The sequence below is a fragment of the Leucopleurus acutus genome (genome assembly GCF_964270905.1).
Source record: "Leucopleurus acutus genome assembly, chromosome: 8".
NCBI classification, from domain to species: domain Eukaryota; kingdom Metazoa; phylum Chordata; class Mammalia; order Artiodactyla; family Delphinidae; genus Leucopleurus; species Leucopleurus acutus.
In genome coordinates, this window is record NC_139151.1 from 5,027,094 (window position 1) to 5,040,364 (window position 13,271).

A 13,271-nucleotide genomic window follows, 5' to 3' on the forward strand; every position below is an offset into this window, starting at 1 on the left:
CATCGGAAAGTTGCTAAGAGAGTAGATCTTAAAAGTTCCCATCACAAGAAAAAATAATTGTAACTATGTGAGGTGATGGATGTTAACTAAACCTATTGTAGTGATCATTTTGCAATACATATGTACATCAAATAATTATGTTGTACATCTTAAACTAATACAATGTTATGTCAGTTGTTTCTCGATAAAATGGAAGGGAAAGATATAAGTTGGAGATTCTTCAAGTTCAATTTGGTGTCTTCAATTTTTTTTTTTTTTTTTTACAGTTCCAGTCAATTCTACTGTTTAAATGTTCCACAGTTTATTAAACCAGCCCATGTGGATGGACACTTGTGTTGTTTCCAGTCTTTTGCTATTAAAAAACAAAAGCACTCTATACCATATAATAGTATAAATTCCCAGAGATAGGATTGCTAGGTCAAATAGTTTCTGTCTTGGTAATTTTATATACATATTGTCAAATTGCCTTCCAAAGGGGTTATATAAATTTAAGTCCTCAGCAGCAATGTAAAAAAAAAAAAAAAATGTCTGTCTCCCCACCACCTTGCCAACAGAGTTTTATCAAACTTAGAATTTTGCTAATCTAGTAAGTAAAAAATAATACCTCAGTATGTTTTTTATTTGCATTTCTCTTGTGACACAGAGCACCTCTTTATTTCTATGAATGGATACTTCATACCTTTCTTATGTTTCTGTTAGGTTAATCGTCTTTGTATACTTGGCTTATAAGAAGCACATTACATATAGGGAGATTAGCCCTTTCTCTGTAATGTGAGTTTCAAAATTTTTTTCCAGTGGTGTGTTGGTTAGTGTTTAGTAATGGTCTCTGGGGAAAATAAATCCTGGTTTATAGCATTTGCCAAGTTCCATGATGTAAATATTCCCACCACAGCCAATTTCAAGCTACCAATATATCACTAAATGTGGAGTTGGGGAGAAACGTGCAACACCAGGCCATTATGTAATATCTCCATGATACAGACACAACAGATGTAAATCACTCCAAGAGCATGGATGATAGCAAAATGTAGTTAAACAATTAGAGTGATGAGTCTTTGAGCATATATTACCTTTGTTTCATTCTTTATTTAATTATAAGTTTATATAACTTAATTTTAAATAATGGCTGTGGTTGACAACCAGCTTGCAAAATTTCTAAAATTTAATAATCAGCTCCTGTGAGCCAGTGCAGGCCATCTCCAACACCCCACTGCCTTTTATTCTATTTGTTTTCTGCCTTTTTTTTTCAAATGATGTTTTTCATCATGCAAAGGTTTCATTCTGATGTAGTTTTATTTATCAGTCATATTATTTATGAGTTCAGAATATTAAGTAACGGTTAGGAAGACCTTCCCCATTCCAAGATTATAAAAGAGTTTTACCATGTTTTCTTCTGACACTTTTATGGTTTCACTTCTATGTTTAACTCTTTAATCCATTTAGAGGATATGCTAGTGTATGGTGGGAGGTGCGGCTCTTACATGCAGTGTTTCCATCCAGTTATCTCACAGGAGGTGTTGAATGGTCCGTCTTTTCCCACTGGTTTGTAAAGCCATCGTTATATGATGTGGCTTTCTCGATTTTAATGAACGTGGTATTTATCATTATTTGAATGATGTTTTAATTATGATTATAGTTTATAAACAGCTTCCCTGTGTCTGCTCATTTGATTCTTTAACCTATAGTGGTAGGTTTGGTAGATTATAATAGCTACCATATTTTCATGCCCAGCATACTTTCCCATCCTCTGTCTCTTGAATCCTTTAGGGAACTCCCCCTTCATGCAATGTGATCCTGGAGAGACGGTCAATTATGGTACACTGGCCAAATACTGTGTTATATATGCGACCTAGGCTGGCCAATCCAAAAATCCCAACCCACGGTAACAGGCTAGGGTTTGGACATCTGACCTGAGCAAGGCAATATAATCTTCCTTGGGAATGATATTTGAAAAAGATTTTCTGTTGGAATTGTTAAGCTGGGAGATACATTCTTTAGATCTTCTTAACTGACACATAAATTAAAACTATCTGAGAAAAAGCCAAACAAAAACAAGCAGAGCTAAGAAATGGAGAGCCCAAAAGTTTTAAAGGCATCATTTGGGTCTTTGGATCCAGCCTTGCTCCAAAGCCAATGCCCTTGGACAACCAGGAATAAAAGCCTACAAATTCCTTTTTTTATTTTTAACTTACGTTCATGTGTTCAATATGGCTTCTTATAATTTGCAGTCAAAAGAGTTCTAACCCTCTTCAATAGATATTACTGTTCCCACATTACAGAGGAAGAAACAGAGGCTGGTAGAGGTTAAATTCAATCAGTGTTAATGTGCTTCCCACTCTTTGCTCTTACCTTCTGGGACCCGTCCTTCCAGCACTGGCAGCTCCTCTCTTTGTGTACTGTACCCCAAAGATTTTCTGGTGATGACTGGGAAGAAAGGCCATATTAATGTATGGAGGCTGCTTACTATCTTCTAAAACAGTTAAGATTCTAAATTAGATCTGTTCTATTCCTCCTCATCAGACTTTCTTTTCCTGTAGCAAGGTGAAAATCTCCCTGGCCTGACTTCTCAATATGATCAAAGTTTTGGCTTTATCCTTGGTATCTTTGGCTGGAAAGGTATAAAAGCTCATTATCCAATGATGTCACATTCAAATCAGCCTCAGAGTGTCTTTTCATATTGCGAGGAGAAATTTGATTTTCTAAAGTCCCTTTATAATTGGGAATTTCTTTATACTATCTGGAGCAGAGTATACCTTAAAAACATTCTGAGTTAGAACCAGGTCCTCTAAGAATTCTCCTTCCTATGGAACAGCTAATACTTAGAGCTTCACAATTAGAAATGTTATACAGACTTCTGTTATACAGACTTCTGCAAACAGCCCCTGGACAGGTTTACACTCCAGTCTTATTGGCTATGTGCACTTTAATGTGAATTCATTTAGCAGATTGGAACATATTTTCACTGAGGCAGTAGGAGGCAAAGGAGGATAAGTAGGCAGAGAAGAAAAAGGAGAGGAGAGGCAGGGGATACTAATGATAGGAGAAACAGTGAAGAAATGGAGAGGTGAAGACAATTACTAAAGGCTTTCCTCCCAAGTCACTTCTGAGATAGAGCTGTGAACCACAGTCAGGGTTAGGACAAGCTGATATGACAGCTACCATTAGGAATGAATTGAATTAGATTCTCTGAGCTCTGAGGGGAGGATCTAATTCAGCACTAGAACCAGCCATATCATTATCTTCACATTTTCTTCTACTTGGTCATTTTTGGCATCGCTCAAGACCCTTCATGAGCTGGAATTACTATGCATCCAGAAATCAGACCCAACCATTTGTAGCATGTAACTGCAGCTGTCCCACACTGTCAGCAAGCACCAACTCCCTGAGCAATTTACTACCTGGACAGAAGTTCATTTCATAAGCTTATCTGTTCTCAACTGTCATCCAATAACCTAGTGGATTCCTCATCTATAAAATTTCAACTCTCCAAGCAAGTTCCTGTTCCAAGCCTCCTTACAGTGGCTCAGAGCGTCTTTGCTCCACCATTTTTTAGTAACGACACACACCTTCACTTAGGTTACATGCCAAGTGCTCTGATGCTCTTTGGTGAAAGTCCAAGTGAAGGCAAAACTAGGTTAAAGAAAAGACTTCAGCAAAATGGCAGCCTAGGAAGCTCCAAGTTTTCATTCCCCAACAGAAATGTTTTTTAGAAAGGCAGAAACTGTCTGAACCAATCTTACTGGAGCTCTGGAAAACACTCAAAGTTTTGAGCCACCAAACAAATACCCAATCAAGAAAAAGCCATCTTGGGGCTTCCCTGGTGGCGCAGTGGTTAAGAATCCGCCTGCCAATGCAGGGGACACGGGTTCAAGCCCTGGTCTGGGAAGATCCCACATGCCGCGGAGCAACTAAGCCCATGCGCCACAACTACTGAGCCTGCGCTCTAGAGCCTGGGAGCTACAACTACTGAAGCCCGCGGGCCTAGAGCCCGTGCTCTGCAATAAGAGAAGCCACCACAGTGAGAAGCCCGTGCACCACAAGAAAAAGTAGCCCCTGCTCGCCGCAACTAGAGAAAGCGCGCACGCAGCAACGAAGACCCAATGCAGCCAAAGATAAAATAAATGTAAAAAAAGAAAAGAAAAGAAAAAGCCATCTTCAAAACAGCAGGAAAGTTCTGTGGCATTTTTAGTTACATTTACTCCACCCTTCCCCAGCATGGCAATGGTTTTGGTCTTGAAGTGGTGGCAACCTGGTTTCCAGTATCATTCCTCAAACTAGAAGAAGCAGAGCAGAAATTAGTTGCAAATTATTGTGTACATTTAAACTGTCCGGTGGATACCTGAAGGACTGACACAAGAGCCTGTCTCTGTTATGTCTAACTCAGAAATCAGGTGGTATAAGTGGTGGACACTACTCATAAAACTTGCAAATGACTATAGCCCCACAGACTCCTGGAGCAAGAAATTATAGGTGGAAACATACAATAGACCTTCTAAGGTGCAGAGGACAATCTGGGGTAAGACTGGGAATCTAGGACATTTGAAAGCAGCCAAAAATATGGGGGGATTTAGGAAGCCATATGCACACCCAGGCAAGATGCGTGCTCAGAAAATTGCTGAGAAGACCTTAAGATTTTACCTGACTGATTGCTAGCCTCAGAACTAGCCTAGCTAAGTACTGAAGGAATGCCCTAGTACAGAGCCAATCTGCAAACACTGGAAGAGTTCCTGGCACTCAAGAAAATTTCTATCAAAACATCTGATTTTGAGCTGAATGTGAGCTAAAGGAACAGAGACTTCAGTGATCACATGTGACCAGCAATAGCCTCTGCAAAAATAGTTAGGAAATCACTCAAAACAAACAGACTATTACAGCCTTCAACAACAATAACAACAACAAAACCAGCAAACCCTGGGAAAGGGGAAGAATGTGATTTCCAGAGTCATCATATATATATATATTTGGCCATGCCCCTGACATATGGGATATTAGTTCCCCATCCAGGGACTGAACCTGCACCCCTGCAGTGGAAGCATGGAGTCTTAACCACTGGACCACCAGGGAGGTCCCCAGAGTTACCATATTATAGTAGTTAAATATCCAATTTTAAGCAAAAGAAGATTGCAAGGCATAGACAGAAATGGGCAAACATTCAAAGGAACAAAATCAATTCACAGAAACCATTCCTGAGGAAGCCCAGACATCAGACTTACTAGATAAAACTTAAATATGCTCAAAGACCTAAAGGAAAACATGGATAAGGAACTAATGGAAACCAGGAAAAATCATTTATAGATAAAATGAGAATATCAACAGAAATTATAAAAAGGAACCAAACAGAAATTGTGGAGCTGAAAATTACAATAATTAAAATGAAAATTTCACTGGAGGGATTCAACAGCAGATGTGAGCAAAGAGAAGAAAGAATCAGCAAGCTTGAAAATAAGACAATCAAAATCATAGAGTCTGAGGTGCAGAAACAAAAACAATGAAGAAAAGTGAACTAAGGGATCATGAAGTACACCAACATACACATTATGAGAGTCCCAGAAGAGACAAGGGGGGGTGGAGATTATTTGAAGAAATAATAGCAAAATATCGCAACTTTGATGAAATAAATAAACCTACAACTGTAAGAAGCCTGATGGACTCCAAATAGGATAAACTCAAAAAGACCCAACCAAGACATATAAACGAACTGTCCAAAGATAAAGAGAGAGTCTTAAAAGTAGCAAGAGAAAAGTGAATCATCATCACGTACTAGGGATTCTCAATAACAATATCAGCCAATTTTTCACAACAAACCCTGGAGGCCAGAAAGACATGGGATAAAATCTTTAAAGTACTGAAAGATAAACCTGTCAACGAAGAATTCTATAGCTGGCAAAACTTGCCTTCAAAGATAAACGAAGGGCTTCCCTGGGTGCGCAGTGGTTGAGAGTCCGCCTGCTGATGCAGGGGACGTGGGTTCGTGCCCCAGTCTGGGAGGATCCCACATGCTGTGGAGCGGCTGCCTGTGCTCCGCAACGGGAGAGGCCACAGCAGTGAGAGGCCCGTGTACTGCAAAAATAAATAAATTAATTAATTAAAATTAAAATTAAAAATATAAACGAAAAATTAAGACATTCCTAGATAAACAAAAGCTGAGGAAACTGATTACCACTAGGCTTGCCCTACCAGAAATGCTAAAGGGAGTCCTTCAGGTTAAAATAAAAGGATGTTATTCAGTAACTTGAGGTTGTATGAAGAAACAAAGGTCTCTGATAAAGTGTTTAAAAGAAAAAATGCATAAAGAATAATTACAGAGCTATGTTATTGGGCACTGTTATGGGTGATATTATGTCCCCCCCCCCACCACCAATTAATAGTTGAAGTCCTAACCCTCAGTACCTCAGAATGTGATCTTATTTGGACATAAGGTCATTGCAGATATAATTAGTTAAGATGAGGTCATACTGGAATGGGTGGACCCCTAATCCAATATGACTGCTGTCCTTATAAAAAGGGGAAATTTGAGACAGGCATATGGGGAGAATGCTATATGAAGATGAAGGCAGAGATCAGGGTGATGTTTCTACAAGCCAAGGAACAACAAAGATTTTCAAGAGACCACCTGAAGCTAAGTAAGAGGCATGGAACAGATTCTCTCTCACAGCCTAAAAGATAGCAACTTGCTGACATGTTGATCTCAGACTTCTAGCCTCCATACCTGTGAGACAATAAATTTCTCTTATTTAAGTGATCCAATTTGTGATAACTTTTTAGAGTAGCATTAGGAAACTATTATAGGCACATAATACATAAAGATGTAATTTGTGACATCAATAACATAAAGTGTCAGGGGAAGACAGAGCTATATAGGAGTAGAGATTTTGTATGCAGTTGAAATTAAGCTGGTGTCAGTTCAAATTAGGTTGTTATAAATTTAGGATGTTAAATGTGATCATGATTATAGCCACAAAAATATAGCTAGAGAATATATACAAAAGGAAATGAGAAGGGAATCAAAATGTGTGACTACAAAAAAAATCAACAAAACACAGAAGAAAGCAATAATGGAGTAAATGAGGAATGAAAAAGCTAACAGACATACAAAAACCAAATAGCAAAATGATGGAAATAAGTCCTTCATTATCAGTAACTGCTTTAGATGTAAATGGATTAAACTCTTCAATCAAAAGGCAAAGACTGGCAGAACTGATTTAAAAACACAATCCAACTATATAATGTCTAAAACAGATTCACTTTATATCCAAAAACACAAAAGGGCTGAAAGTGAAAGGGTGGAAGAAGATATCCCATGCAAACAATAATCCAAAGAGTGCCAGGGCAGCTATACTAGTTAGACAAAATAGACATTAAGTCAAAGACTGTTACAAGAGACAAATAAGGACTACCTAAGATATTATATATCTATAAAAGGGTCAATTCATCAGGAAGATATAATAATTATAAGAATAGATGCACCAAACAGCAGAGCCAAAGACTATATGCAGAAAACCTTGCAGAATTGAAAGGAGAAATAGTCCTTCAAAAATAGTTGGACACTACAAACCCTACCTTCAGTAATGAATAGAACAACCAGACATAAGATTAATAAGGAATAGAGGGCTTAAACAACACCATAAACTAAATATATATGTATATATATACATATATATGCAGAAAACTCTAGAAACAACAGAATACACACTTTTCTCAAGTGCACATGGAACATTCTCCAAGATAGACCATATGTTAGATGACAAAACAATTCTTAATAAATTTAAAAAGATTTAAGTCATGCAGAGTATCTTCCTATCAAAATAGAAGGGAAATTAGAAAATTCAAAAATATGTGGAAATTAAACAACATACTCTTAAATATCCAAAGGGTTAAAGAAGAGAAATTAGAAAATACCTTGATAAAAATGAAAATGAAAACACAACATATCAAAATTTGTGGGATGCAGAAAAAGTAGTATTAAAAGGAAAATTTGGGCTTCCCTGGTGGCACAGTGGTTGAGAGTCTGCCTGCCAATGCAGGGGACATGGGTTCGTGCCCCGGTCCGGGAGGATCCCACATGCCGCAGAGCAGCTGGGCCCATGAGCCATGGCTGCTGAGCCTGTGTGTCCGGAGCCTATGCTCCTCAATGGGAGAGGCCACAACAGTGAGAGGCCCACGTACTGCCAAAAAAAAAAAAAAAAAGGGAAATTTGCAGCTGTAAAAATTTACATTAAAAAAAGGAGAAAGATCTCAAATCAATAACCTAACTTACACCTTAAGAGAACTAGAAAAGACAAACAGGGAAGCTCAACACTAACAGACAGAAGGAAATAATAAAGATTAGAGTGGAGAAAAATAGAGAATAAAACAAAATAGAGAAAATCAACAAAACTAAAAGTTGATGTTTTGAAAAAAATCAGTAAAGTTGACAACTCTTTAGCTAGATTGGATAAGAAAAACAAGAGAAAACTCAAATTACTCAATAAGGTTGGGGGAAAAGGACATTACTATTGACTTTACAGAGATAAAAAGGATTATAAGATAATACTATGAATAATTGTATGCCAACACACTGGATAATCTAGATAAAGTGGACAAATTCCTAGAAACATACAACCTACCAAAACTGACTCACGAAGAAAGAGAAAATCTGAATAGATCTATAATTAGTAAGAAGATTGAATCAGTAATCAAAATCTCTCAACAAAGAGGCCTTCCCTGGTGCCACAGTGGTTAAGAATCCACCTGCCAGTTCAAGGGACGCGGGTTTGAGCCCTGATCCGGGAAGATCCCACATGCTGCAGAGCAACTAAGTCCATGCGCCACAACTACTGAGCCTGTGCTCTAAGGCCCATGAGCCACAACTACTGAGCCTGTGTGCCACAACTACTGAAGCCCATGTGCCTAGAGCCCATGCTCCGCAACAAGAGAAGCCACTGCAATGAGAAGCCTGCGCACCACAACGAAGACCCAATTAAGACCCAATGAAGACCCAATGCAGCCAAAAATAAAAATAAGTGAAATAATACAGGTACAAAAGGACAGATACCATATAATTCCACTTACATGAGTTACCAAGAATAGGCAAATTCACAGAAACAGAAAGTAGATTAGAGGTGACCAAGTGCTGTGGGGAAGGTAGAATGGGCATTATTGTTTAATGTGTACAGTTTCTGTTTGGGATAATGAAGGAGTTCTGGAAAGGGTTAGTGGTAATGGTTGCACAACAATTTAAATGTACTTAGTGTCACTGAATTTTATACTTTAAAATGGTTAAAATGGTAAATTTCATGTTATATATATTTTACAATAAATTTTTTAAACTATATTGAAGATAAAATGTGTTTTCATAGCCCTCTCGAACCACCCATTGTCATTTGATCTCTTCCCCTTATTCAACCAAATGTATTGATTGCTAACCAGATGTCAGCTCTCCGATAGGTTCTCAGCTTTCAAAGATACACAGAACAGTCTCTGTCATAAAGGGCTTTATAATCTGCTTGGAAAGGCATGAAAGTAAATCTAACAGACAAAACTGGGTGATAAGTACCATGATATTGGTAAGCGTAGGGAATTTAGGAAGCACATAGGCATGAGCATTTAGCTCAGGTAGGAAATACCTGGAAACACTTTCCGAAGATGTTAGTGACTGAGCTGAGTCTCAACATATAGGAATGGCTAACTCCTGGCTAGGAGAAAGGGGATAAGTTTCTCAGGCAAGAGGAGCAATATGTAAAAAGACACAAACAGTAAAGAGAATATGAGCATATTGGGGAAATGGGATAATATATGATATGAAATTGGCAGGGGTGGGGTGGAGAGAGGAGGGTGAATATTGAAGAGTTGGACAGGGTTCAGAAAGTGCATACCTTCTATAATATGGGAGTTTGTACTTTATCCTAAGAGCAATGAGTAGCCATTGTATAAGGTTTCAGAAAGGGGAATCATGTGATCAGCTATGTCTCTAAAAGAGACCTTCCTGGCTACACCAAGACAATGGACAGATGAGGGGCTCGACCCCAGGCAAACAAGTGAGAACTGATAAAGGGCCTGAATAAGGCACTGGCAACGCCCATGGAGACTGGTAGCCAGAGTTGAGAAATGTTCATGATAACAACTCAGAAGACTAGTTATTGGTTGGATGTGAGTGATGGGAAGACTCTTGGGTTTCTAGCTTGGGCAATTTGGTGAGAGGTAGTATGGTTCACTGAAACGAGAAACTCAGAAGAAACAGGTCCAGGGCAAGAGGGATCATTTCTGTTCAGAAATGTTGCACCTGTGGGGTAGAAACAGCTGGCTATTTAAGTGTGGAGTTCAGGAAAAATGCTTGATGTACAGATGTGAATTGGAGAGCCCACTGAATAGAAAGGAGAATTTGCCTTAAAGGAACCGATGTCTAAACATACAATCACATCATAGAAGGAACTATACTCCTTCCATCCACCACAGGGTAATTCAAGGAAAGGAGCAGTTCCCCTGTGTGACGTCAAAATCAAACTCTATGGGCAGTCACCCACTCAACCTTGTATGTAATAAGGCTTATGAGAATAAACTGATTATCAGTAAACCTGGGAGCTTTCCAAACTGGTTTCTATTTTGAAGCAAAGAGGACTTCTAACATATATCTTGTGCATGGCAAATCAAATCTTAAATCCATATTTGAGATCAATCCTTTGGGAATCTTGTCAACAACCAGAAAACGGTAGCTATCAAACAAAAACAAAACAAAAATAAAACAAGTGTTACTATGCTCTATTCTTTTTTTTAACGGGCATTCAGCCGTTTTTTCCCATAACTGTTCTTCTTTCCTTCTAGTGCTGACAGAAAATTTTCTTCCTAGCAGGTAGATTCTATCTGCAGAATTCCTAAAAAAACTGGATCACATCATATATGGGAGAGGAAGACCAGGCTTTAGAGTAAGAAAATCCTGAGTGTGAATTCCATTCCACCATTTACAACATCACGGACAAATTTATTTATTCACTCATCCATTTATGCAACAGACAGGTATAGAGCACATTCTATATGATAGGTCCTGTCCTAAATACATATATTTAATACTGAGCTGAAAGTTCTTGTTCATAGACCAATGAGGGAGCAGACATACAATCACAGAATTACAGAATAAGGTAATTTCTAGAAAATTGGGGAACACGGTACACCTAACTCTGCTTTTTAGGAAAGCTTTACTGTGACTTGAAGGAGGAGAAGGTGTTTGGCAGATAGGAGAGGTGGTAAGAACTATGAAAGATTAAAGGACCCTGGAGAGATGGGAAATAGAGGGGGAGGAGATTCCTGGTGGAAGGAACTACAAGACCAAAGTCAAGGAGGCATTAGAAAGTAAAACGCTGGGTTCTGAGAGCTTCAGGTCATTTTTATAGGGTAGGCACATGAATGATACAGACAGGTGTAAGCTTCCATGTGTAAGCTGGGGCCACATCATGCACATTCTGCTGTCTTTGTCGCCTAGAGGCACCATTGAGGCATCCTCCTTCCTCTCCACTTAGACTGAAGAAATACTACTCTTTGGGGTACATACTGCTTTTTCATACTATTGCTGTCTCACACTCTGCTTCGGAAACTCCCACTCATTATTTGGGGACTTTGACATTGTGTTCATGAGCTCCTCTAAATTCTGTAGCGCCCTGTATTACTGGGGGGTTCTCCAGAGAAACAAAACAAATAGGATATATACGAACAGAGAGAGAGAGATTGACCTTAAGGACTTAGCTCACACAGTTGTGAGGGCTGGCAAGTCCAAAACTTGCAGGGCAGGCCAGCAGGCAGGAAATTCACGCAGGTTTCTATGCTGCAGTTTGGAGGAAGAGTTGCTTCTTCTGTAAGAAGCCTCAGTCTTTGGTCTTAAGGACTTCAATTTATTTGATGGGGCACACCCACATTATGAGGGGTAATTTGCTTTAAACAAAGTTGGTATACATACATACATATATATATATATATATATATATATATATATATAGAGAGAGAGAGAGAGAGAGAGAGAGAGAGAGAGAGAGAGGGAGAGAGAGAGAGAGAGAGAGTGTTAATCACACCTAAAAATATATCTTCGTAGCAACATCTAGGCTGGTATTTGACCAAATAACTGGGCACCATAGCCTAGCCAAGTTGACACAGAAAATTAATTGTTGCACATCCCTTGAGATTTCTTTTTTTAATTGAAATATAGTTGATTTATTTGGGTTGGCCAAAAAGTTCGTAAACGAACTTTTTGGCCAACCCAATACAATGTTGTGTTAGTTTCAGGTGTATGGCAAAGTGATTTAGTTATACATATACACGTATATATTATTTTTCAGATTCTTTTCCCTTATAGATTATTACAAAATATTGAGTATAGTTCCCTATGCTATACAGTAGGTCCTTGTTGTTTATCTATTATATATATGTATTACTGTGTATATGGTAATTGCAAACTCCTAATTTATACCTCCCTTCCCCTTCAGTAACCATAAGTTTATTTTCTATGCCTGTGGGTCTATTTGTTTTGTATATAAGTTTATTTGTATCATTTTTATTTTAGATTCCACATATAAGTAATACCATATGATATTTGTCTTTCTATGTCTGACTTACTTCACTTAGTATGATAATCACTAGGTCCATCCATGTTACTGCAAATGGCATTATTTCATTCTTTTTATGGCTGAGTAATATTCCAGTGTGTGTATATATATATATACTGCATCTTCTTTATCTATTCATCTGTCAATGCACATTTAGGCTGCTTTCATGTCTTGGCTATTGTAAATAGTGCTGCAGTGAACATTGGGGTGCATGTCTTTTCGGTAATGGTTTTCTCTGGATATATGCCCAGGAGTGGGATTGCTCTATTTTTTAGTTTTTTAAGGCACCTCCATACTGTTCTCCATAGTGGCTGTACCAGTTTACATTCTCACAAACAGTGTAGGAGGGTTCCTTTTTCTCCACACCCTCTCCAGCATTTATTTGTAGACATTTTGATGATGGCCATTCTGACCAGTGTGAGGTGATAACTCATTGTAGTTTTGATTTGCCTTTCTCTAATAACTAGCAAGGTTCAGCATATTTTCATGTGCCTTTGACTATCTGTATGTCTTATGTGGAGATGTCTATTTAGATCTTCTGTCTATTTTTTGACTGGGTTGTTTGGTTTTTTGATATTGAGCTGTATGAACTATTTGTATATTTTGGAGATTAATCTCTTCTTGGTTGTATCATCTGCAAATATTTTTTCCCATTCTGTAGGTTGTCTTTTTTTTTTTTTTTTTTTTTTTGCAAAGGATTTT

At 38.2% G+C, this 13,271-nt stretch overlaps 1 long non-coding RNA gene across 1 annotated transcript in view; it reads right to left on the reverse strand.

Annotated features, from left to right (window-relative positions):
• Window positions 1-2,358: 2,358 nt before the first annotated feature.
• Window positions 2,359-13,271, reverse strand: part of LOC309965617 — a 33,820-nt gene continuing 22,907 nt past the window's right edge. Inside the window, exon 3 of the long non-coding RNA XR_014326400.1 lies at window positions 2,359-2,424. This is a non-coding gene — a long non-coding RNA (uncharacterized lncRNA). The remainder of the gene's footprint in view (window positions 2,425-13,271) is intronic.